At 43.4% G+C, this 26354-nt stretch overlaps 1 protein-coding gene across 1 annotated transcript in view; it reads left to right on the top strand.

Annotated features, from left to right (window-relative positions):
- The window catches only part of LOC309559574 (phosphatidylinositol-binding clathrin assembly protein-like), a 210247-nt gene that overhangs the window by 5305 nt on the left and 178588 nt on the right, over positions 1-26354 (top strand). The window lies entirely within an intron of this gene.

Genomic DNA, 26354 nt, shown 5'->3' with positions numbered 1-26354 from the left:
GTTTGAAGTCCTTGTTTGGTTGTTTTGTTTTTCTCGATCAGATGGCATTGGAGGGGGTTTGTGCTCACACATTTTGAATGGCAATTCCTCAGTCATGCAACACTGCATCCATATGAAATCTTTTTTTTCACACAAATAGAGCTTTCTTTTAGTGGTATTAAAGCATCACGGGGTGTTTTTTTTTTTTTTTTTTTTTTTTTTTTTTTTTGCGCTATAAATGAAAAAAGACTAAAAATTTTGTATAAAAAAAAAAAGCATTTTTCTTGGTTTCAGTTTTAAAATTTAGCAAATTAGTAAATTTTTGCTAAAAGTTATACTGCTACATATCTTTGGTAAAAACAACCTAAATAAGTATATATTATTTGGTCTTTGTGAAGATTATAGTCTACAAGCTATGGTGCCAATCATTGAAAATTGATTACACCTGATGTACTGAAGGCCTATCATTTCTTGAGACACTAATGCCCTGTACACACTATCAGATTATCTGAAGACTTTTGTCTGCAGACTTACCAAAACCATATAATATGAGGGCAAACCTAAACACTTTCAATTTGTATGCAATCCGGCAGGCCCTTGCACTACATAGAAAAGGTAAATCTGAAGACAAGTCTTCAGATAATCTGATAGTGTGTACAGGGCATTAGGCCCCTTTCACACAGGCGGACCGTTCAGATCCGCCTGTCAGTTTTTTAGGCGTATCTGAACGGATGCCCCATGCATCTTTATGGGGCAGCGGATGTCAGCGGAGACATGTCCGCTGACATCCGATCCTGTCTGTTAAATCCAGATGGATGGAAACCAGTATGGAGGCCTCCTCTGGGCCTCCATACTGGTGTTCTCGTCTCCATGGCCTCTGGTCAGTTTTGTATGAGCACCAAGATGGCGTTGGGTGTAGCGTCTTGGTTGCCTGGACACAATTTTACATTGTGCAAAAAAATTGGGCTAACTTTACTGTTTTAGATTGTTTGTTTATTTTTCCCCCAAAAAACTGCATACAGTGTGACCTAAAAGATTGCAACGATCACCATTTTATTCTCTAGGATCTCTACTAAAAAAAAAAAAAAAAAAAAAAATATATATATATATATATATATGTGTGTGTGTGTGTGTGTGTGTGTGTGTGTGTGTGTGTGTATCTAGTTGGGGGGTTCGAAGTTATTTTACTAGCAAAAAATACAGATTTTAACTTGAAAGCAACAAGTGTCAGAAAAAGGCTTAGTCTTTAAGAGGTTAAACTGCCCTCACTTAGGGCTCTTTCACACGGCCGCTCCGCTGTTCTTATCCGCTGCGGGACTTTTTTTTATCCGTGTGTCCGCATATCATCCCATCCGTTTGCGGATGATATGCGGACATAATGTAAGTCTATGGGCATTGCGGATGACACCGCTGACATCCGATTTTTCCTTCCTTTCCATTTTTTACACGGAGGAAAAATAGGGTTCTGTTCCGTTCCAAAAAACGGAACAGAACTGAAAGGAAGAAAATCGGATGTCAGCGGATGGTATTCCACTGACATCCGCAATGCCATTGACTTACATTATGTCCGCAAATCATCCGCAAAAAAATAGGATGATTTGCGGACAAGCGGAGCGGCCGTGTGAAAGAGCCTTTACAGATGGGAGTTCATTCCTTTGATCTAAAAGAACAAAAAGATACATTGTAAAGAATTGTGTTTATAGTTATCTAGCAGCCTTAACAATGTTTATCAACATTTGCTGGGTCCCTTCTTCCTTTTTTTTTTTGACAGCTGTGAGTGAGCAGAGAACGTGTAATATCAGAATACCACTACCTATCAGATTCTGCAACCGAAAGTGACGTATGGTGTAGAACAACTAACGGGCGCATGCGTTCCAACAGTAGGTTGTTTGTTTTTTTTTCCCAACGTCACTTCCGGTTGCAGAATCTGATAGGAAGCGGTATTCTGATAGAACAATGGCTCTGTAAGAATCGAGGACATGCTGTTTTAGGATCGTGAAGGGGAGGGGGGTGAATCAGGATCGCAATTTTTTTTTTTTTTTTTTTTTTTTAACGATTAATTGTGCAACTCTACTGTATATATATTGATGATCCCAATGCCAGACTTCCTTATTTTCCTAGGGCAGATAGATGCAGCCTTCTAAAGCTGTTTGCTGTGTGATCATTACCTTTCAACCAACATTTTGGCTGTTGGGCTTTGTTCATCCTTTGTTTAAAAAAAAAAAAAAAAAATTGATTTGTGAACAGAATGTCTCTGGAAAATTACCTGGACCTATTGGCAACTACAAATGTGTTCTAAAAAACAGTACTGGTATGGTATTTGTTTGTTCTTAGAAAAATCTGTGTAAAGTACTCCAGCACTTAAAGTGGTTGTAAAGGATGAAGGCTATTTACCTTCATGCATTCTATGTAAGAAGGTATAAAACCTTCTCTGTGCAGCATCCCCTCTAATCACCTGAGCCCCCTCTCAATCCAGTGATCTACTCATAAGCCTCCATTTTTCTGGGGACTCTCCCTCATTGACTGAGACAGCAGTGGGAGCCATTGGTTCCTACTGTTGTCAGTCTCAGCCAGTGAGCCAAAGAGGAGAGAGGAGGGCAGGTCCGAGCCACTGCTCTGTTAGAGAATGGACACGAAGAGCCTGCGGCTCGGTAATGGGCCTGCTGGGGTGCCCCCATTGCAAGCGGCTTGCTCTGGGGGCACTCGGCAAGAAGGAGGGGCCAAGAGTGCCTGTGAGGGACCTGAGAACAGCTGGCTGCTCTGTGCAAAACCATTGTATAGAGCAGGAAAGTATAACATGTTTTTTAAAAAGAAAGCCTTTTACTTATCACTTTAACCACTTGCCCTCCGGAAGAGTTACCTCCCCCCCTCCCCCCCCCTTCCTGACCAGGCCATATTTTTGCGATACAGCACTGCGTTTAACTGACAGTTGTGCAGTCATGCAACATTTTACCCAAATAATATTGGTCTTTTCTCTTTCGTTCATTGACTGACACAACTCCTGATCTTCTTAACCATTGGGTTATACTGCCCCCTACAGGAGTAGGACACTAGGCAGAAAAAAAGTCTGGCTACGCCTATGGGCAGTCCCAGGGTTTCTTTTCCCTCTCTTATAGGTACTCTTTTTTATTTATTTATTTTTTTTTTTTCTGCCTAGTCAGAAGATCCCAGCCTTTCTTGCTGGGATCTCTGGTCCTGGCAATTTTTTCTTTTTTAGATTGCAGATCTCACAGGAAAAACAAAAGTCATCAACTGCCGGACTGGGCGACGGGCTGGATAATCTATAAACGACAACAAACACAAGGGCGCACCGGCCTAGTGCATTATCTCTTAAACAGGTTTATTTTGGAAGAAGAAGAGGCGCCTCCTCGAAACGCGTAAGCCTGCACAGCTTCAGGGTACGATCCAATCCCGATCTTTTTGCTGAGGATTATATATCTATTTGATGTGCTTTTTTATCAAGAAACTCGTTTGTGAGTATTTTTAATCTATTATTTTAATAAACCTGTTTACGAGATAATGCACTAGGCCGGTGCTCCCTTGTGTTTGTTGTCGTTTTATAGTGTTTCCGGACCACCCTGGTCCAGCGAGGGGCTGCAAGGCTGAAGTATTATCAAGTTGCCGTGTCATCTGTTCTCATCTACAAGCCTACAGTCAGGTTGGATAGAGGATTGCACCACTCAGAGCGCAGGGAATAGGTGCTGCTTTGACAGTACATTTGATGTTTGGGCTGGATAATCTAGATCCAGTGGTCACCCCAGTCTGGCCAGCGTGCGCGTGCAGACCTCCGATCCGCACTAGGCAGGTCGCAACATAGCCCCACTGGACAGGGGCTGGCCTGTAAGTTAACGCCTCACGAGGTCACATACAGCCGAGTCTCGGCCCGAGTCGCATCATTCTTCCTGCCCGACAGCCCCACATTTCCATGGTGAGTGGTTCTGTCTGGAGCGGTGCCCGCCTGGTTTCTGGTATGGCAAGTAGCTGTCCCCCCCCCCCCCCCCATCCCTCCCCCTGGAGTTTTGGGGTGGACATGGGCCCCTCCATGGGACAGTCAGACTCCTGGTTTACCATCAGGAACCCCCCTTTCATCTGTCCCTCCACATATGCCGGGGCTGTGTGGGTGATGTGGTTCACCTCCTGGGATGGGGCAGGGCGCTATGCTGGCTAATGGGGGGGGGGGGCAGTGCGCAGACTGACCGAATGGGCTAAGCTTTTGTGCCATGACCTGGAGGGGGAGTAGCTCCCCCCCCCCTCTTTGCTGAGCTGGCAGACCAGGGGCTGCAGTTTATCTGTGATGCCTCTTTGGCACACGGCTCCCTTGATGGCTCGCCTCTGTTTTGGCTGAGGTCCTTCTGGGGGTGCCTTTTGGCTCAAATGCTAGTCTGCGGACCAGACTTCTCAAAATGTCTGACTGATCTTCCCTTTCAAGGAGATCCCCTTTTTGGTGCTACCCTTGATGACATCAAAGTTTTTACAGGGGGGGGGGGGGGGAGTACCTTTCTCCTGCAGGCTACTAAGGGCAAGGACCCTCGTCGTAGATGTGGGCCCTCCTCCTCGGCTCATAAGAAGTTTTTTCATCCCTCGGGGTCAACTGACAAGGGATCGAAGCCCTTCAGGGCCTCCTCTGGAGGATCCAAGCGAACTTTGTCTGGCAAATCAAGAACGGGCTTCTACAGACCTGCGCACAAGGCCCCTTTAGCGATAAGGTGTGCCCTCACTCGTATCTTGGGTGGGGAGACGTTTGCTGGTTCCCAGACCTGTGGATTTCCCTGGTACAAGACAAGTCGGGTCCATGAGGTCATATGGTCCATCTACAAGATCGACTTTCGTTCTTACCCTCTGGTAAGGGTCTTCCTTCCAACGTGTGACTGTCCCCGGTCCGCTTACAGGCTCTTTTTGGGGCGGTGCAAGACCTTTTACTTCAAAGGGGGATTGTCCCGGTTCTGACATTTGGAACATTTTTAGGGGTTTTTACTAAAACCTGTTTACAGTCCCCAGGAGAGAAGGCAAGGTGCGTCCAATACTGGACCTCAAGGCACTGAACTGCTTTGTGCAGAAGTTCAGAATGGAGTCCATTCGCACGGTGGTGGTTTCTCTGCCTCCATCGACATCAAGGACGCTTACCTTCACATTCCAATATGTCGGTCGCCATCGCTTCCTTTGCTTTGCCGTGGGAGAGGAGCATTATCAGTTTGTGGCGTTACCCTTTGGTCTCGCACAAACTAGCTTTAAGGGCTATCCAAGGTCAGGTGTTTAACCTTAGCAGTCTTCGTTCAACAGCCCTTGGCCACATACTCCCTGGTGCATACTTTTCTTCAGGGAGTTAGGCACTTGACCCCTCCAGTGCGGTCTCTGTTGCCACATTGGGACCTCAATTTGGTGCGCTCTCTTCCAGAAGCCTCCTTTTGAGAACCTTCAGGAGACTCCCCTGCTTACGCTGTTTCATAAGGTGCCCTTTTTGGTGGCTATTGCCTCTGCGCTCAGGGTGTTGGAATTGGCAGCAATATCCTGTCGTTCACCTTACTTGGTTCACAGAGATAAGGTGGTTTTTTGCCTCTGTCGTTCCTTCCTCAGGTTGTCTGTTTTTGATTTGAATGAAGACATTGTGTTGTCTTCCCTGTGTCCCAGGCCAAAACATCTGAAGGAAATTGCTTTGCATGCCTTGGATGTGGTCTGGGCAATTAGGGTGTACCTGGCAGTACAGAGTACAGAGTCTTTTAGGAAGTCAGATTCCCTATTTGTGCTCACGGATGGGCCTAGGAAATGGTCGTCCGCTTCCTCTGCGAACACTTCTAGATGGATCAAACAGACGGTGGTTCAGGTCTATTCCATCTAGGGTCAAGTTCCTCCTTTTCTCTGTCAAGGTGCATTCTACTCGGGTGCTGCAGATGGGTTAAGGACCTTCTCTGGCCCTATCCAGCTCTCCTAGAGTACCGTAACTACCGGTTTCTTCCAATCTCCTCCATGCTCTTGAGACTGTGCTGGGAGACACAGCAAACCATCATGCAATGGCACGTATTGATGTACCATCCTGGATGAGTTGGAATGCTTGTGCAACCTCTATAAGGTCCAGGTATCGCCTCATGCTACCAGTTGTGACACTGACCCTAGCCAAATGCAAAACTAGTGAAAAACAGTCAGAAAAGAGGAGTAGGAAAACCATTCCTGTTTTGGGGGTTGTCTCATTGTTCCCCATCTACTGCCCCTGTTAATTTAATTAACACCAAAACAGCTGAAACTGACCAGATCACTATCCCAGGAGTTTCATTGACTTGATGCTATACTCTGATTAAAAAGTGTTTGTTTAATTTTTTTCAGCAGTGTATTTAGCACTTCATCTGGGTGTTTTTTTATTCCTATAAACATTTTTCTTAACACACCTCTCTGAGTTATGTGCATGCTATGTTACCATGAATTTGCTGTTATCAGTGCTTCCACCTGAACTGAAATGTTCCCGTCTGCTTATCTTCACAGCAATGAACTAGTCTGTACTTCTGTATTTGGGGTGTATTTTGAGCTGCTCTTGCACCGTTCTCTAGGAAAGTACAGTGTGTTCACCGGTAATACCTGGGTTCCTAAAAACAAAACAAAACAAAAAAACCCTTTTTTATCCTGCAAACGTTCTCTGTTACTTTTAGAGCTGTTCTTTCTTTGCTACAAAATCTTGTGTGGCGCATATAGTTTTTTTTTCTAAGTCCCGGTTCACACTACCGCGACTGGTCAGCCTAACAAGTCGCGGTCCATTCTGGGCTACGGGAACCGTTCTAATAGGAGCGACTCAAGTCGCTCCGACTTAGAAAATAGTTCCTGTACTACTTCGGGGCGACATCGGAGCGACTTGCATTGACTTCCGTTATGTGAAGTCCGTGCAAGTTGCGCCGAAGCCGCGGTGCACGTGACTTCACAGGTCGCCCCCGAAGTTGGATCCCCATAGTGTGAACCGACAGTAACACTGCTTTGCATTATGCTGTTATACTCAGTATTTAATAGCATCAAAATCAAGAGAGAGCTTTTTTTTTAAAGCTTAAAACGTAATTATTTTTTGCAGCCCTAAAGACAGACACTTCTTTAAAGTGGTAGTAAACTCTGTCAGCGGGTAATGTGATCTGAGCCGCACGTGCAGCACTTGTGTGCCGCTAGTATGTGACTCCCGCGCGGGAGTGACATCACCTGCGACATGGCAATTCAAGTGGCTGACGATCAGGAACCCGGAAGGAAGACTGGGCGAAGATGGAAACCGCCAGAAACCAGTAAGATCAGTGTCAGCGCAGCGCTGCAGGGCTCTGTCTACAGGTAAGTCTGTCCTAATGTAGCATTATCCGATGCATAGTACTACATTATGACCTAAGCCTGCACGGGGGACCATTTTTAACCACTTCCCCTGGTTGGACGTCATATGATGTTGTGGGGTTTAAGTGGGGATATCTGAATGATGTCTGCAGCTGCAGGCATCATTCGGATATCACTTTTTTCCTCAGGCGATTCCCTACACCATAAGAACAATCATCGTTCTTACATCCCCCTCCCACCGCCCTCCGGTGCTTCTACCGGCTCGCCCATATGATCGGTGAGCTGAAGAAAAAAATCGGCCCCTGGGAGGAAGTATACCATAGGCCTGGCAATTTCAATACTGCCGAGATCTCTGCATTCAGCTGAGATCGTGTTTTCTTTTGAGTACAGAAGATTCCAGGGTACAATGGTGAGGAGAACCGGAGAGAACTTACGTGTTTCGGGTGAAAACCCTTCTTCAGGGGTCAACCAGAATTCAAATCACGTAATGTACCACTTGGGTCTTCATATAAACCGAGGGGAGCTGTCAATTAAAAACCGGTAGGATGCCTGATTTCCAATGTGCACATATTTTGTAGGTAGGTATACTTGAAAGATGGAAGAAAAGGATGGCCACAATGCTGTGAATTGGTGGGCACCACAATGATCCAAAATGGTCCAGTGAGACAACCCCAGAAGGGGCACTCATAGGAATATATGCAAGTATGCTGGAAACCTGTAGTATATAGGTAGCCGCATGGCAAGAGGTCATGCAGGTTTAGAAAGTAGTTGTCAACTAAGTATGCTGAGTATGCGTATATGGTCTGGACATCTCAGATCCGTGCTAGTGGCAACCTCACGAGTGTGTGCAATTTTAAAGCATGACATGTTGGGTATCTATTTACTCATCTGTGTAACCTCATCTTTCACATTCTCCAAAAAAATTGGGCTAACTTTAGTGTTTTGTTTGTTTTTTTTTTTTTTATTTCCTAAAAAAACGCGTTTGAAAAATTTCTGCGCAAATACCGTGTGACATAAAAAGTTGCAATGACTGCCATTTTATTCCCTAGGGTCTCTGCTAAAAAAATATATATATAATATTTGGGGGTTCCGAGTAATTTTCTAGCAAAAAATTAGGATTTTTACATGTGGAGCGGAGTGCCAGAAATCGCCCGGTATTGAAGTGGTTAAGCAAAGGACAAGGCTTTACTATGCTTTAAAGCACAACATTGTAATTGCAGAACAGAGGATATTTTTGCAAATACTTTCTTTATCAAACAGGTACGTTTTTGTATTTGTGCACTGTTTTAATTGACCATAGCAGATCCAGGATGGAGGTACCTGACTGCACAGTCTTGAGTCATCCAGCTTCTCTCCTGTTGCTAGAAGCCAGTCAGAACATGTAAAGAAGACTGACTGGTTGCTAGAAGAGAGACAATGAGGGGAATTTCCTATGACTGGAGCAGCTGTGGACCGTAACCATTCATCTTCTAGGTTTCTTTTTCAAAGTGTACCTGAACAAGCTGCAGCTAAAAGCTGATTGGATGCTGTGGGCAGCCACCTTCTGTCTGCCCCAGTTTTAGCTAGTTCTTCCCAGACTGTTCATAAGTCAGATATTTCATGTATGGGAAAGAATAAGTCCTTTGCATAAGTGAAAAATGACCAGTTCTTTTAGCCACAGCCACTAATGCCCAAAGTCCTTCTTTTTGTCATGAGTCTACACTTTCTTGTATATTGAATCAATCTGTTGCCTTTCTCAGTTTGGACTTGCTAATGCTAAATGGACATGCCCTGGAGGGAAGCTAGCCTGCCTTCCTGGCTGCTTATTTCTGTGCACTGGTTATTTTGCAAGCTTTACAGTATTTATTGCAGGTATTTATATAGCGCTGTCAATTTATGCAGCACTTTACATAAAGCTCTGCCTTCAAGGAACTTTACAATCTTAGGTCCCTAACTCGCATTCATACATACACATACTAGGGCAAATTTACCTCTTTGGAGTGTGGGGGAAAGCCCTCACAGGCACAGGGAGAACATGCAAACTCCATGCAGGTAGCGCCGTGGTTGTACTTCAAGCCAACGACCCCTAGTGCTCACCACTGTACTATGCATGCATTGCTAATGAATTGTCAACATGGACCAACACATTTTCTTTGGTGTAAAACAGATCAAAAGGAAGCAAACACCTTGTTGAGTATTTCTTTCTAGTGAGCTGTTTTACACAGTACACATTTCATAAACCAAGCACTCCCATTTTGCACTTTTGAGATCTGCAACTTTTGTAATTGTATTGGGAATGCATATCTGAAAAAAGTACTTTTACACCAGGGCTTGACAAATTTGCCAGAAATCTAGGAGCCAGCTAAAAAAGTTAGGAGCCAGTTTTTTTTTTTTTTTTAAACGAACAACCAAGCTTTATTTAAAAAAAAAAAAACAAAAAAAAACTGATACTAAATTTACACATAAATACGACTAGAACCCCACTCGCCTCTATAGGGCAAGCGGATGGAAACAGACCGTCTGTCCATCTGATCCGATCCACAGGATGGATAGAAAATAGAACCACCATCTGTCTGTTTTTGGCGGACAGAATCAGATGGCGGCAGATTACCGCTCCATAGAGGAGACTGAAGGGTCCGATCAGGTCTGTCTGAGAAACTGACAGGCGGACCTGATCAGACAGCCTGTGTGAAAGGGGTCTTTGGCTGTGTGGCTGTGGCATGGCAGGGAGATGATAAAAAAAAAAATAGATATATATATTTTTCAATAATTAAAAAAGAAAAAATTATTATTATTTTTTACAAAAATAAATAACCACACTCCCTGTCCACTTACCTTTAAGCAAAGGTAAGTGGACAGGGAGATGAAGCCTGCAAAAACTTCCATCTCATCTCCTCTTGGGAAGGAGATGGGCAGGCATTGAGAACAGGCAGTGGAAACAGTCATTAGTGACTGCTTGTGAAACTCCCGGCCACCACAAGAGGGCGCCAGTTCCCCGTTGGAAGCCTTTCTCATCTCGCAGAAGAAGGCCGAAAAGCCGGGGCCTCAATTTTCGGACGGCGCGGTAGTCTGCACTTGATGAGAAGGTGGGGGGGGGGCGCAAAAGGGACAGGACACCTCCTGCAGGGCACCCCAGGCGCCAGGTCGCTAATTCTAGTCGCCAATGCTCTCGACAACCGACTCCGACTTTTCGGCCGAAAAAATCCTGGTGTGCAGGCTATAAAATTTTTGTCCTCCTTAAAAACACGTCCGATTTTCATGCAGTCAGTACAGATTTCGATGGGGAAAAATCTTATGAGCAAGACTAGGCATGCTCAGAGATGAAAGAACACATACAAAGCAATCCAACACATGACATCACTTCTGAAGTAGAATTCTGTCGTGCGGGAAAATTTGTGTGCAGTCTAGAGCACATTCCAAGCAACAGACACCACTCTGGACAAAAGACGGACGACCGGTCGGCGGAAATTTGTTTCTTGTGTAAGAGGCTTAAAGGAGCGCCGATCGGCGGCTCCCCTGACGGGGGATTGATTACCAGTGCAGACCCTCGGGGGGGGGGGGCTGCCACTAGAACCACCAGGGATGCCCACCCATGACCCCAGGGATGCCCACTATGGCCACCAGGGATGGCAATCAGGGCCCAGTGCCCTCCCCATCAGTGCTGCCCACCAGTGCCACCTATCAGTGCCGCCTATCAATGCCCACCAATGCCGCCCATCAGTGCCGCATATCAGTGCCTCCTCATCAGTGCCTGTCAGTGCAGCCTCATCAGTGCAGGAAAAAAACGTATTTATTTACAAAATTGTAGAACATAAACCGACAAAAAAACTTTTATTTATTTTTTTTTTTTTTTTAAACTTTTCGGTATTTTTTTATTTGTTTAGCAAAAAAGAAAAAACCTTGCAGTGATCAAATACCACCAAAAGAAAGCTCTATTTGTGGGGGGAAAATTACATAAATTTGGTTTAGGTACAGTGTTGCATGTCCACGCAATTGTCATTCAAAATGCAACAGTGCTAAAAATTGGCCTGGGCAGGAAGGGGGTGAAAGTGCCTTGTATTGAAGTGGTTAAATGGACTGTAGTGCGTTTCTGCAAAAAACGCATTGGTGTGAGCCGCTCCTTATAGTCTGCAGTAGAGTTAACCACTTAAGCCCCGGAGGATTTGGCTGCTAAAAGACCAGGTTGTATTTTGCGATTCGGCACTGCGTGACTTTAACGGACAATTGTGCGGTCGTGTGACGCTGTACCTAAACTAATTTGACGTCCTTTTTTTCCCCACAAACAGAGCTTTCTTTTGGTGGTATTTGATCACCTGTGTGGTTTTTTTTTGATCACGCGCTATAAACAAAAAAAGAGCGTCAATTTTGCAAAAATAACAATATTTTTCAAATTTTTTTTATATGAAATTCCCCAAAAAAAAAGTAAAAATCAAAATTTTTTAACATTTTCGGCCAATTTGTTTTATGCTACATATGCTTGGTAAAAAAAAATCGCAAAAAGCGTATTTTGATTGGTTTGTGCAAAAGTTATCGCGTTTACTAACAAAGGGAAAGCTTTTTGTCATTTTTGTTGTTTTTTTTTTTTTCAACGCGTAATGGCGGCAATCATTGATTTTTTTTTTTTTGCGGTACTGCGACATTGGGGCGGACAGATCGGACCCTTGACTGACATTTTTGACACTTTTGGGGTTACCAGTGACATTTCTACAGTAATCGGTGCTATATATATGCACTGTTACTGTAAAAATACACTGGCAGTGAAGGGGTTAACTTTATTTGAGAGGGAGGGGCTGTGTGTGTCCCTAGGGGCGTGATTCTAACTGTGATTGGCTGTGGCTTGAACTGTAGAAACACTGATCAACGGTCTTACATAGTAGAACCGTATGATCAGGTTTTCTACACAGGGGAGAATGACAGGCAGCTTGTTTACACAAGCTGCCTGCCTTTCTCCCTCTCCCCCGACGATCGCAGAGTGAGCGGCGGACATCGGGTCCGCCGGTCACAAGCGTGGGGGGGTCCGTGACCGCGCGGGAGCGCGCGCTCGCTTCCCAGAGCCTCACAGGCTAGTGACGTATATATACGTCACTTTGCCTGTGAGGGGCTGACTGCCGCAGTATATCTACTTGCTGCGGTCGGCAAGCGGTTAAAGTATAACTAAAATTTTTAGTGTTAGTATAACAAAATTTTTTTGTATAAATCAGAGGGATTAGACCCCTTGTCAGGTTTTTGCTGTCTGTGCCCCCCCCCCCCCCCCTCAAAGTGTTACTAAACCCAGGACCCTGCATTCACTATATCTGGTTAATGCAATTATAGTAAATATAAACTGCTAAATACCTTTTCTCATCAGCAGTATATAGCAATATTGACTTTTATCAGTGTCTGGTTAAAGCTTGTAGAAGGAGTTTTTATTCTGTCCTATCAGGATGCAGGATCCCTGATCCTCTATCTGGACAGTGCTGATTGGCCCTGTGCTGATCACATGCACCATCCCAAGAAAAAACAAAACTCTCTCTAGTAATGCACATCAAACTGAGCATTTGAAGCTTGTCCCCTGGCTCTGTATTATCAGGAAATGCAGGTGCATTTAATAAAATTAAAATATCATTAAAAAGTTAATTTACTTAAGTAATTCAATTCAAAAAGTGAAACTCGTTTTATACAGATGCATTAAACACTGGGTGATATATTTCAAGTATTTCTCTTTTAATTTTGAAGCTTAAGGTTTATAGCTAGTGAAAACCCAAAATTCAGTATCTCACAAAATTAGAATATTACATAAGACCAAAAAAGGAAGAAAAAAAAACAAACCTTTTAATTCAGAAATGTTGACTTACTGAAAAGTATGTCTATGTACAGTATAGTATACACTCAATGTTTGGTCCTGGCTCCTTTTGCATGAATTAATGCATCAATGGGATGTGGCATGGAGTTAATCAGCCTGTGGCACTGCTGAGGTGGCATGGAAGCCCAGGTTGCTTTGATAGTGCCTTTTAGCTCATCTGCATTGTTAGGTCTGGTGTCTCTCCTCTTCCTCTTGACAATACCCCACAGATTCTCTATGGGGTTTAGGCATGATACCATGGTCAGTAAACCAGGTATTTACTTCTGGCATTGTGGGCAGGTGCCAAGTCCTGCTGGAAAATAAAATCGGCATCTCCATAAAGCTTGTCAGTAGAGGGAAGCATGAAGTGCTCTAGAATTCCTGGTAGATAGCGGTGTTGACTTTGGACTTGGCTCCCCTAATCATCACGGACTTTGGAAACTTTACACTGGTCCTCATGCAGCTTGGATTCTGTGACTCTCCACTCTTCGTTTCGACTCTGGTACCTTGATTTCCAAATGAAATGCAAAAATTTCCACAGTCCGTGATGATTTTGGGGAGTCATGTCCTCTCTAACACACTTCATGCTTCTTCAAATGGGGACACTGGCTCTGGTGATCTGGGGGTTCCCAAGGAATTCCCTTAATTTGCAGGGATTTCCTCTTTTGCTATGGGGAAGGAAGTGAAGGGAATTCTCCTCAATGGGACACAGATGGCAGAAAAAAATCTGACATGGGGTTATAACCCTCACTTGCTCTAGCCTTAATGGGGGGAAAAAAAGTTTTGCCTATAGTTCTTAAAGAGAGCATGTCATGAAAAGAAATGGGTGCTTCTGTTATGACATTCTTCTGGCTTTAATCATTTCAATGTCCGTGATCCAAAGAGAAAGTGGAACTCCTAGGTCAGTCAACTCAGAGTATTAGAAGAGAGATGTAGCATTATGTAAGCTCTAACGAGCAGGGCCCTCTAATTCCTCCTGTATTGAATTGTAACTGTATTGTCTTCCCTTACATTGAGACTCGATTCACACTGCTGCGACTTGTCAGGCGACTTGTTAGCCCGACAAGTTGCGGTCCCTTGCGGTCCATTGACTGCTACAGGACCCGTTTTTAATAGGAGCGACACAAGTTGCTCCGACTTAGAAAAAGGGTCCTGTACTACTTCGGGGCGACCTGGGAGCGACTTGCATAGACATTCATTATATGAAGTCCGTGCAAGTCGCGCCGAAGTTGCGGTGCATGCGACTTCACAGGTCGCCCCCGAAGTAGTACAGAGTAGTGTCGCCATAGTGTAAACCGACTCGTAAGTGCTGCGCAAACTCTTGGTGCTATATAAATCCTGTATTATAATAATAATAATTCTATCCAATCAACTAGTAACTTCAGGAGAGTTTATAAACAACAGCCTCTGTGTTTTTTCATGAGAACCTTTCTTTAAAATGCCTGTAATTTGTTAGTTGTAAAATTTACTCTGTAAAATAGATCTATGGCCAGGCAATGAACCACTATAGCTGCAGACACTTGGACATGATCGGCGAGCCAGGGAAGGAATCCACCGGTGGCGAAAGTTCACCATAGAGAATACAGAGGAGCAGAAGGTCCCCGGCAGTCTGACTCTCGGAGGCCAAGGCGGACTTTATATGAGGCATTAGCCTATAAAGGGGCCATTAGTACAGGAATTGCCCCATGCAATATATTCTCAGATATTCCCTATTGGTACAAGAATTGCCCAATGCAAATATATTCAGATATTCCCCATCACCTATCCCATAGAGCACAGACAAAGTCACTTACCAGTCCAGAACAGAAGTGCACTGAATCAGAGACATGTCACACAAGATGCTGCAACACACAGGGAGGGAGTCGGGGACAACAAGCGTGACTGCTGGTGTGCTACTGTCCGACTCAGAGGCTCAGTCAGGCTGCAGGCAGGCTCTATGTTCCGGTTCCACCGCGGGAAGAAGACAGCGACACCTCACGCCAGCCAGAAGTGACGTGGTTCTGCTCAAAGCACCGCCCTACTACATCCTATGGACCAATCACAGGAAGCCTATTGAACAGTGGGAGTGTTCGGGGTGCATCGCTCTGCTTCCCAGACCCAGTCACGCGATAACAAAAATCCTTCCTTTAACACGAACCCGGCAATCGCACTGTTCGTGCGACAAACCACTAAGGATATAGAAGCAATCAAAGAGAAAAAACATTTGTCAAATTTGACAAACAAACAAAAACGAGCTCTTCAGGAACTTGGAGACAATGATGGGATCATTATTAAGCCTTCAGACAAAGGAGGAAATGTAGTAGTCATGAGCAAAGAAAAATATAAAAACATGTGCCATACAATACTCTCAAACACCAAATGCTACAAGCAGATCGTCCCAATAATGACCAAATCATACGATCAAATCTTCTATTCCAAAGTTGACAACGCATTCAAGGAAGGCACTATCTCTCAAACATTGTGGGAATATGTAAGGACACCACATCCCAAAACACCCACAATGTACGCACTACCTAAACTACATAAAAATCTTGATGACCCCCCCGGAAGACCAATTATCTCAGGGAACGGAAGCATTTCGGAGTCCATGAGCAAGGTTATAGATAGATACCTACGCCCTCACGTTAAAGAACTGCCCTCCTACACTCAAGACACTCTTCATCTTCTCAGAATACTCAACGATATCTCCATACCTGAAGAAACCTATCTAGTTACGATCGATGTGGAATCTTTATACAATAACATACCCCACACCAAAGGGATACAGATAGTTGAAAAAACACTTCGTTGTCACAGTGAAAGTGACCAAAACTTAAATCATTTTATTATTGATATGCTACAATACATACTCAACTATAATGTCTTCACATTTGGTGGCAACTACTATATCCAAACATGCGGGGTTGCGATGGGAACCAGCTGCGCCCCCTCTTACGCGAATATCTATTTAGGCTCATGGGAGCAAGAGTTTTTAGCCGAAGATGAAAATACCATCTACACTGACAGGATCCTCATATGGCAAAGATACATCGACGACATATTGATTATATGGAACGGGCCGGAACATATGATACCAGAACTACTAACCAGGATGAACCAGAATTAACACAATATGTTCTTCACAATGACCTACAACAAACAACAAGTATCCTTCCTTGACACCCTAATATATAAAGACTCCACAGGAAAAATTTCCACCACTCTCTCTAAAGAAAGGATACAGCAGGCAACTCCATTCTTCATGCCTCCAGCTTTCACCCACAACCCCTCATCAACTCAATGCCCTACAGTCAATACCTCAGACTAAAGAGAAACTGCACTGATCCAGCCAACTTCCAATTAGAAGCTGATGCACTAACCTCTCGATTCCTACAGAGAGGCTACACCAAAACATCACTACGCAAAGCATTTAATCGTGCAAACAACAAAGACAGAGAAACACTTCTTTTCAAGAACAAGGAACCAACCAAAACTGAACCCGATACCTGAATAATCATTAGGTTCACCAATGAACACCAGCAAATCAGAAACATCCTCACAAAAAATTGGTCCATTCTTATGGAAGAACCGAGCACCTCCAAGCTCTTACCACAACATCCACCTATCACCTTTAGAAAGGCAGGCTCCCTACAACAACAACTAGTACGCAGCGAATTCCAGGAAGGATCTAAAAAAGACCCCTGCAAGACTAAAGGCACCTTCCCCTGCGGGTGCTGTGCCCAATGTTATGTTATTCGTCAAACGACAAATATTACTTTACCGAATGGAGACCCATTCCGACCAAAACACTTTTGTAACTGCAAAACCAGGGGAATAGTGGACAGATGACCTGTGAATGTGGGTCCTTCTACATAGGGAAGACCCGACAGGAATTCGGGAAACGGGTCAACCAACATCTCCAGACCATGCACGTTGGCAACTTTTATGTTCCGCTGGGTAGACACGTGAGAGATGATCACAACTATAAAATGCCGAAAATCAACTTTATGGCCCTTGACAGGATCCATATCCCGTTACGCGGCGGTGACTGGAACAAAACCTTGCTACAATTGGAAATGCGCTGGATCACACGCCTCAAGGCTACCACCCCACCTGGGTTAAACGAAGCACAAAGCTTTCGTCCATTTCTCCAAGGTTTTTCCTCCGGGAAAAAAGACTAATCTCTCAACAAAACGAAACCCCCCCCCCTCCCCTCCCCCCGACTATTTTTTCATACATCCCAAATGTAGGAACGGCACCACCGTCCTTTACAATAATCATACAATTTGTTGGACCCCAATTTATTTGCATAGACCTTCCAATGCAATATCAACCCGTTATCCAATCTCCAATACATCTCTGTACAATGAATTGGTGATGCCCGACTATATTCTTCCCTTGACCCAATCCAGATTCTCTAACAATGTTTTCTCCTTGTTACTATATTGCTGCAAAATTGCTCGACATATATTTTGACAATTAATGCATTGATTATTATCTTTCTGTATTTATACAACAGGTGACTACACTCTTGCGTAGTGTACCACCTAAGATATGCCTTTTTATGATACTGTTCATCCACTCTTCCTTTTGCCCTTTCCCTGGACTCCAGCAGCTCCCGGCACGGAAAGCCCCGAATCCTCCTTGGATCGGGGCACTCTGAAGCCGATGGGTCGGTCATGTACCTTCCTTCATCCCCCGCCAGGGATCTCGGCATCTATTCCGTGTCGGCGGCCGCACAGGCACGTCCGCACGGTTACAAGGGATGCAGCTTCTGCCTCGTGCAGGCGCACCTCTTGCCACACCACGGACCCTACCCACTGGCGTCACGCAGCGCATCACTGCGCATGCGTGACAGCCTTTAAAAGGCCGGGGAACACCTCCAATCCTTCAGTCTCTCCCGGACCAAGGGAGGAACCGGACCTGGAGGCAATATGCTGTGACACAACTTTCCTTACAAACGTAAGTGTAGACTTGGAGGAGATTGCGCTGCATCTCCCTTCCAAGTCTAACTTTTGTACTTTCACTCAAAACCAAGTTTTTCCTTTCATGATGTACTTCACTTCACATGATGTACTATTTCATAATAGCCCCTTATATATCCCAAAACACTGCAGACGATCTCTATCAATGTGGAAATCACAGCCACATTGAATCCTTGGACCAGAAAAACGTGGCCCAAGAAGTAATTTATTTAATAATAATAATAATAATAATAATAATAATAATAATAATAATAATAATAATAATAATATTATTATTATTTTTTCAATTTTATTATCTTTCCAACTACCAGTCAAATCACACTATTTTTCACCTAATACAGCATTGTTCCTGCAGTTCCCGGAGAAACTCTGGGGAGGCAATATTTCAGGAAGTGGACAAAAAATATGTATGTCAAACCACATTTTGTGAACAGAAAAAAGCTTACTGCGCTACCCTTTTAACTAGTGAACAGCTCTTAGTATGGGTTGTTAATTAACAAAGTGCAGTATGGTGAATAAAAATAAATAAATAAGTAAGTATGGATCACTCCAAACTCAAATGTAAAGTGCAATAATGCCCATATGAAATAAAATAAAATAAATGCAATAACAATATAAATATCAAAGAATGGTGCAACAACAGCATTACATAAATAATATGACTTAAATAGTGACAGTCCGTTTAGCGTGACTAAAGTGCAAAGTGCTGGATAAAAGTCTCTTTGTGCAGATTTCAAATGGTGGTGACTCCTGTGACCCTCTGATCACCCTCCAGTGCTCGAAGGTAAGGTATCCCACTTACCAGATATGGTGGATTCTTATGGCGTACGCCAAAAAGAATCTATAAGCGCTTGTGTGTTTCTCCTAACCTCGGATGGTCCGGTTCTGTGTTTGGCCCATAAGTACTCGGGATAAACAAGAAAGAGAAATGCTCCTCATAGTGTAGAAAGGTAACGACCTTTATTACTCGAACACATGCATATAAACACACTCTTCATGTAAAAAACACATCCAATAAAAAGTCCTTAAAAACTGTGATGAAAAAACTCCAGAAACTCTTGTGCAAATATCGCAAAGGAAAACCGTGATAGGTCACAGCAAAAAGTGTGGGGTACCCATATGGATACTAGTACCGCTGCTGAGCTTCCATAGTGCCTCGCGGCACGGTATGTCTGGACGCTGTGTGAACACCGCTGGGTTCGCCGTACCCGGAAGTGGTGTGGCGGCGTGCGGTCCAACGATAGCTCAGAGCGAGGCAGCGTGCGTACCAACTTGACGCGTTTCGTCAGAGATGTGACGTCTTCGGAAGTGGTACGTGCGCTGCGTGTCAACTTGGTTTTATGCGGAAGGATCAAGGTTCAGCCCATCTTGATCCCGCCTCAATAATTTATGCAAACCGGAAGTAATTCATTGAATCCGCGATCTTATTTCTATGTACATATTACTCCCATTTCTTATTGAGGCTAAAAGCGAATAGCTTATTTGGGTCGGCCTAAGACCATTTGTTTAGTTTAGATTCATCCCGAAGCCATTTTATTACTATTGTGCCATAATGTATATATAAGGATCAATCAATTACTTCCGTATGGAGCATAATCGATTGTCATTACATTCATAATTACTAAATCACTCTTTAACCAACAATAATAATTTACATCATTATCATTATACTTATAAAACATGTTACAATACACTAAAGGTTTAATTGATAAATAGCTCGCTCAATACTAATAGGCCTACTATAATACACTAAGGAATTTATTCAATGTGCAAAATGTAGGCCGCACTACTAGAAAACTGAGCACAAGAATAGGTGAACATCTGGGTAACATCAGAAGAGGATATAAGAAACATACCCTCTCCATGCATTTCAGGACCCATCACAATAGGGACCCCTCATTATTACGTTTTTGCGGCATAGATACGGTAGATCTACATTGGAGGGGAGGAGACAGAAAAATTGCAATATCTAAAAACGAAACTTTTTGGATATGTGAGCTAGGCACATTACAACCTGGTGGAATGAACAAAGATTTAGACATAAACTGTTTCATAACAAATTTTTAAATATATTAAGGGGTTTCCAATCTGAAGTAATTAATTTCACTAGCATAATGCTAATAATGTAAAAGGACATATACTTTTTTATCAATTTTAATATTTGCAACACACCAAGGGGTTTTTAATGTAAATAATGTAAGGGGACTTATATTTTATTAATATTTATTGCACATTGAATAAATTCCTTAGTGTATTATAGTAGGCCTATTAGTATTGAGCGAGCTATTTATCAATTAAACCTTTAGTGTATTGTAACATGTTTTATAAGTATAATGATAATGATGTAAATTATTATTGTTGGTTAAAGAGTGATTTAATAATTATGAATGTAATGACAATCGATTATGCTCCATACGGAAGTAATTGATTGATCCTTATATATACATTATGGCACAATAGTAATAAAATGGCTTCGGGATGAATCTAAACTAAACAAATGGTCTTAGGCCGACCCAAATAAGCTATTCGCTTTTAGCCTCAATAAGAAATGGGAGTAATATGTACATAGAAATAAGATCGCGGATTCAATGAATTACTTCCGGTTTGCATAAATTATTGAGGCGGGATCAAGATGGGCTGAACCTTGATCCTTCCGCATAAAACCAAGTTGACACGCAGCGCACGTACCACTTCCGAAGACGTCACATCTCTGACGAAACGCGTCAAGTTGGTACGCACGCTGCCTCGCTCTGAGCTATCGTTGGACCGCACGCCGCCACACCACTTCCGGGTACGGCGAACCCAGCGGTGTTCACACAGCGTCCAGACATACCGTGCCGCGAGGCACTATGGAAGCTCAGCAGCGGTACTAGTATCCATATGGGTACCCCACACTTTTTGCTGTGACCTATCACGGTTTTCCTTTGCAATATTTGCACAAGAGTTTCTGGAGTTTTTTCATCACAGTTTTTAAGGACTTTTTATTGGATGTGTTTTTTACATGAAGAGTGTGTTTTATATGCATGTGTTCGAGTAATAAAGGTCGTTACCTTTCTACACTATGAGGAGCATTTCTCTTTCTTGTTTATCCCGAGTACTTATGGGCCAAACACAGAACCGGACCATCCGAGGTTAGGAGAAACACACAAGCGCTTATAGATTCTTTTTGGCGTACGCCATAAGAATCCACCATATCTGGTAAGTGGGATACCTTACCTTCAAGCACTGGAGGGTGATCAGAGGGTCACAGGAGTCACCACCATTTGAAATCTGCACAAAGAGACTTTTATCCAGCACTTTGCACTTTAGTCACGCTAAACGGACTGTCACTATTTAAGTCATATTATTTATGTAATGCTGTTGTTGCACCATTCTTTGATATTTATATTGTTATTGCATTTATTTTATTTTATTTCATATGGGCATTATTGCACTTTACATTTGAGTTTGGAGTGATCCATACTTACTTACTTATTTATTTATTTTTATTCACCATACTGCACTTTGTTAATTAACAACCCATACTAAGAGCTGTTCACTAGTTAAAAGGGTAGCGCAGTAAGCTTTTTTCTGTTCACAATCCTAGATCACTAATTTTTAGTGCACCTGATTACATTGCAGCTTCCCACAGACATTATTTTGCACTCCTTGGCGCGAGTATTTCCATATCACATTGCAAACCACATTTTGTATATATCAAAAATATGACCTACAGTATATACTGCTATCACTGACAATTTATTTCAATTAATTCTAGAATCGGTAAACATATCCTTGATAAAGGCCGCAACAGGCCGAAACATGTCGGATTACCGATCAGGCCCTTTCTCTGCATCTACCCCTATCCTTTTGATACGAGGAACAGCAGAGCAGGACCATCTACTATCTATGTTCAAGTCACTTATTATCACGTGCAATACACACTTTATTACTTCCTCTTCACCAGCACAATGGGACTTTATCCATTAATTCACTCAAAAAATGTTTTGTATATAACCTATACATGTAAATAAATTTTACCTATAAATTGCACTACTACCTCTTATCTTTCTTACTCCTGCCCTTAAAATCCCATACCTGACCTGAGGCACCACATATCGACAAACTATACTCTTGGGATGGTGGCAGAAACGACTACTTTATTTCCAATGGAAGATCCAAAAACCTACTTTTTGATAACAAAAATCCTTTCGCTTTCCATATACACCAGTGTGTCCGGCGCCTCGCACACACTTAAGGGAACAGATTTATTTATTTTTCAATGATGATGACTAGCCTTGGGGGGTGACATCCCTGCGCCCCCTATTGACGGGCCGCCACTGGTTATAACCCCAGGGACTGCCCATAGGCATAGCCAGAACTTTTTTTCTGCCTAGTGTCCTACTCCTGTAAGGGGCAGCATAAACCTACTGATATGCATCAGAGGACTGCGTCCGTCAATGAAGTTAAGAGAAAAGGATTTTACGGTAAGTCCAAAATCCATTTTTTTTTTTTGGGCCTGTTGACATAGAACAAATGTACTTGAACTTTCCCTGTGTGAACTGATTTTGCAATTTTATTATAAACCCCGAAGTCTCTGACCCAGAACAAGTATTTAGATTATGACTTCTGACTTTTTACTTACTACTCTGATCTGCATAATTGTTGCAGGTCAGTGGAGCTTTGTGTGTTTTAGTAGCACTTTAGGGATGTATTAATAAACGGAGAGCTGCAATAATTTGGGTCTTTTATATCTGCCTGGTGTTCAGCTTTATATAACCCTTGATAGTTTGAGGATTTGGTTCAGAGTTAAAGCGGAGTTCCACCCAAAGGTGCAACTTCCGCTCTTTTGTTTCATCCCCCCCTCCGGTGCCACATTTGGCACCTTTCAGGGGGGGAGGGGGGAATGGGTACCTGTTTTTACAGGTACCCTTGCCCACTTCCGGGATACGACGCCACGTCACCGTCCCTCGGAAGTTCGGCCCCCTCCTCCCTCCGGCGCCGAGCAAATAGGATTGCGCAGCGTGCTTCGCGCATGCGCAGTAGGGACCCGCCCGTGAAGTCGCAAGGCTTCACTGCTGGGTTTCCTTACCGGCAATGGCAGTGCCTGACAGCCGATGGATACATCGGCTGCGGTGCCGACATCGCTGGACTCCAGGACAGGTAAGTGTCCTAATATTAAAAGTCAACAGCTACAGTATGTGTAGCTGCTGACTTTTAATTTTTGGAGGGGGAGGTGGAACTCCGCTTTAAGTTATAAAGGTGTATTTGATATTTCAGCGCATTTGCGATTCTTGGTTTTGTTTGATCCCCTCCAGCCCTCCCCTCCAAGTCTTCCATTTGTCTGTTGCCTCTTTTTTGAGATCTTTGCCGTGTATCCTCCTCCGTGTTGAACAGCTTGTTTCCAAATAGACTCCACTGGCCTTGGACATGTTTTGGACCATGATCTCCAGTTCAGTTTTCATAATTAGTAGAAGGATCACCACTTTTGGCTTTAAAAAAGAAACTAAATTTTTATTCAAAATATCTTTAGTACTGTAAAAGTATCTTTAGTACTGTAAAAAATTCAGTTTTTACAGTACTCCAATTAATACGCAATTGTTTTCATTGTGATAGTTGCAAGTGATGAGGGAAGATTGCTTCTATGTTCAGGCGGTTGTGCCTATGTGTCAACAAATAACTCTCTTGGCTGAAACCTGATTCTACCAAGTATGATGTTGGAAATGCCCTGAAAAGCAGTTTTCCCTTGTCCCAAAATATTTTGTAAAGCACATCCCTCGTCTACCTTTTAGTGCCGGTTCACACTAGGGCGACCTGTGAGGCGACCTGGTCGCCTCACAGGTCGCCGCAGGTCGCCTGCCATAGGGAAGCTGCGGACCCGTTCTAATAGGAGCGACACAAGTCGCTCCGACCTAGAAAAAGGGTCCGGAGCTTCTTTGGGGCGACCCGGAGGCGACCGCCATAGACTTCAATGTTATGAAGTCCGTGGCGGCCGCACCGAGGTAGCGGCGCGCTGCTCGCACCGCGACCTCGGAGGTTGCGGTGCGAAGTAGCGTCGCCCCTATGTGAACGGGGGCTTACTCACCACTTCAGTGCTGCCCTTGCTCCTTCCTTCATTGCAGATGCCATCAAAATACCAGTTATCAATGCTTTGAGGGAGCATTGACATCTTTGGCATGTGACAGCACTCAGGCTAAGTGATTGGCCAATAACCCCAAATACTGCCTCATGGAAGGTGGTCACATGCTTCCCCCTAAAGCTAAACACTCCGGGTATTTTTCAGTGGCAGTGGTAAGAAGGTGTGGCGTTGGAGCACTTAGGGAGGGGGGGGGGTAAGTAAAGAGTGGGCAGGGAGGTGGGCTTTACAAAGACACTTTAAATTTGTGATTAATGGACAGTCTATTTAAAAAAAAAAAAAAAAAAAAAAAAGTTGTTTGCATTCTAGCTTTTTTGGTCTCCTTGAGTGTCAAAGAGATTGAAAGATTTATTTAGCTATGCACATTGTTTTCAAATAAGGAAGGTTTACTATAAAGGAAATCTCTGTGAAGAAATCTTTAGACGGCCATTGGTGAACCTTACTCAGAAAATACTAGATTCCTTGCTGCTATACGTACACACTGCAGTCAATACTTTAATCTGATTATTCTGATGTGTGTACTTGTTCCAGATTAGCAATTTAAAGTCAGGAGGTCTCATCTGCAAACTATTGAAAGGTTAAGGCTGGAGACCCATAAGAAAGGGGTCAGCATGATGGCAACTTTACCGAAATGAGAATTCGGTCCATGCTCCTCTTGTGGAAACATTTCCTCTTAACAGAATATGGACATTAAGCTTAAAAAAAAAAAGCCGCTTGTACAGGAGTTTAGGGTTGTTTTTTTGTTTTTTATTTTTAGCTTTTATGTCAGCCTATGTGTCCATGCACATGTAGACGTTTACAGGCAAATTTGAAGAGGAGCATTTACAGGCAGAAAAAAAAAAACGCCAAAGGCCCATTCTTGAAAGGTGCTAAAGAGCAGAGAAAATGCAGAACACACCTAAGCCCATCTTGAATTGAATGGCCTAGCCCTATATACATTTGTACATTCCAATGACCGGAATGGTAATATTCTGGCCAGTAGAATGCATTTACGCTCAACCACCATATGCACCTAAACCTATGTGCAATACATGGCTGTTTTTTTCTTTTGAAAATTCTGTTTATTGCAGTTTTTTTTTTTAAAAATAGTATACAAAACAGAGCTTTGTGGGCATACCCAGGCTCAATTAAACATAGAACCAGAGAACAACAACAAAAAGGGAACAAAAATAAAAATAGACCCACTGACCCCCCAACAGTGGCTGCAGCTCAAAGGAGCCCGTGCACATCTCAGGCCTTTTACTGATACGCTGTTTTTTTTAAGCAGCATTTCCCTATCAGAAGTTCTGGCATTTAGAGGGGATTTGACAGATGCCCAGCGGGCGTGAGGCCTATTTGTTGAGGCATAGCCTTTGTCAGATGCCTTTTCTTGTGTACGGGTTTTACTGTGTATCTTTCATTCACCCCATACACTGTGACAAGAGCAGCAGTTTATATCTACTATTATAGTGTTGAGTCAGAGAAAAGTTTTAACTTTGGTGTCTCATTGTTCTCTGTTGCAGCTGTACTCAGCATATTCACTAGTTATTGTGAAATATTTAGCATATGATGAAAAGCTTTTTCCCCAAGTATGGGCACATTTAAAAAATCTGTTCCTATTTGAAACTGGAAAATTATTTGGAAACCAACTAACTGCCTGTGGTCAGCTATAAGCATTTCTGCTTGTATTCTTGGCTTGTCATTTTCTATTTTGGAAAAATACATTTTTGAACAGTACCAAATTTATTTTAAAGATTATTTCTCTTTCTTTCAGCTCCTGATCTTCTTAACCATTGGGTTATACTGTGTCCTACAGGAGTAGGACACTAGGCAGAAAAAGTCTGGGTACACCTATGGGCAGTCCCAGGGGGAATACTCCCTGTCAGGGATACCACATGCAGGCATCCAGCAAGGGTGATCAGATCAGTTGGCTGCACCAATGAATCAGGACCCAGATGCAGGGCCGCCATCAGGGGGGTACAGCCAGTACTCCTGTATGGGGCCCGGACAGCAGGAAGATCGGTAGGATGACAGCATACCTCTTAACCTGGGCAGGACTGTCCCGCTGTACAGAGGCTTTGTCCGGCATAATTCTGGTGATAAATGTTACCTTCTAGCTCAGAAGCAGCAGTGGGAACATTTAGAACAGCCAGGGATTGGCTAACAAACCAGCTGGGTGTGCACTATGCAGCCACAATGAGAGACTGCACCTGTCAAATTCATGCTG

The sequence above is a fragment of the Pelophylax lessonae genome, assembly GCF_965119305.1.
Source record: "Pelophylax lessonae genome assembly, chromosome: 7".
NCBI classification, from domain to species: domain Eukaryota; kingdom Metazoa; phylum Chordata; class Amphibia; order Anura; family Ranidae; genus Pelophylax; species Pelophylax lessonae.
Note: the sequence above shows the minus strand (reverse complement) of the source record. Positions and strands in the feature narration are given on the sequence as shown.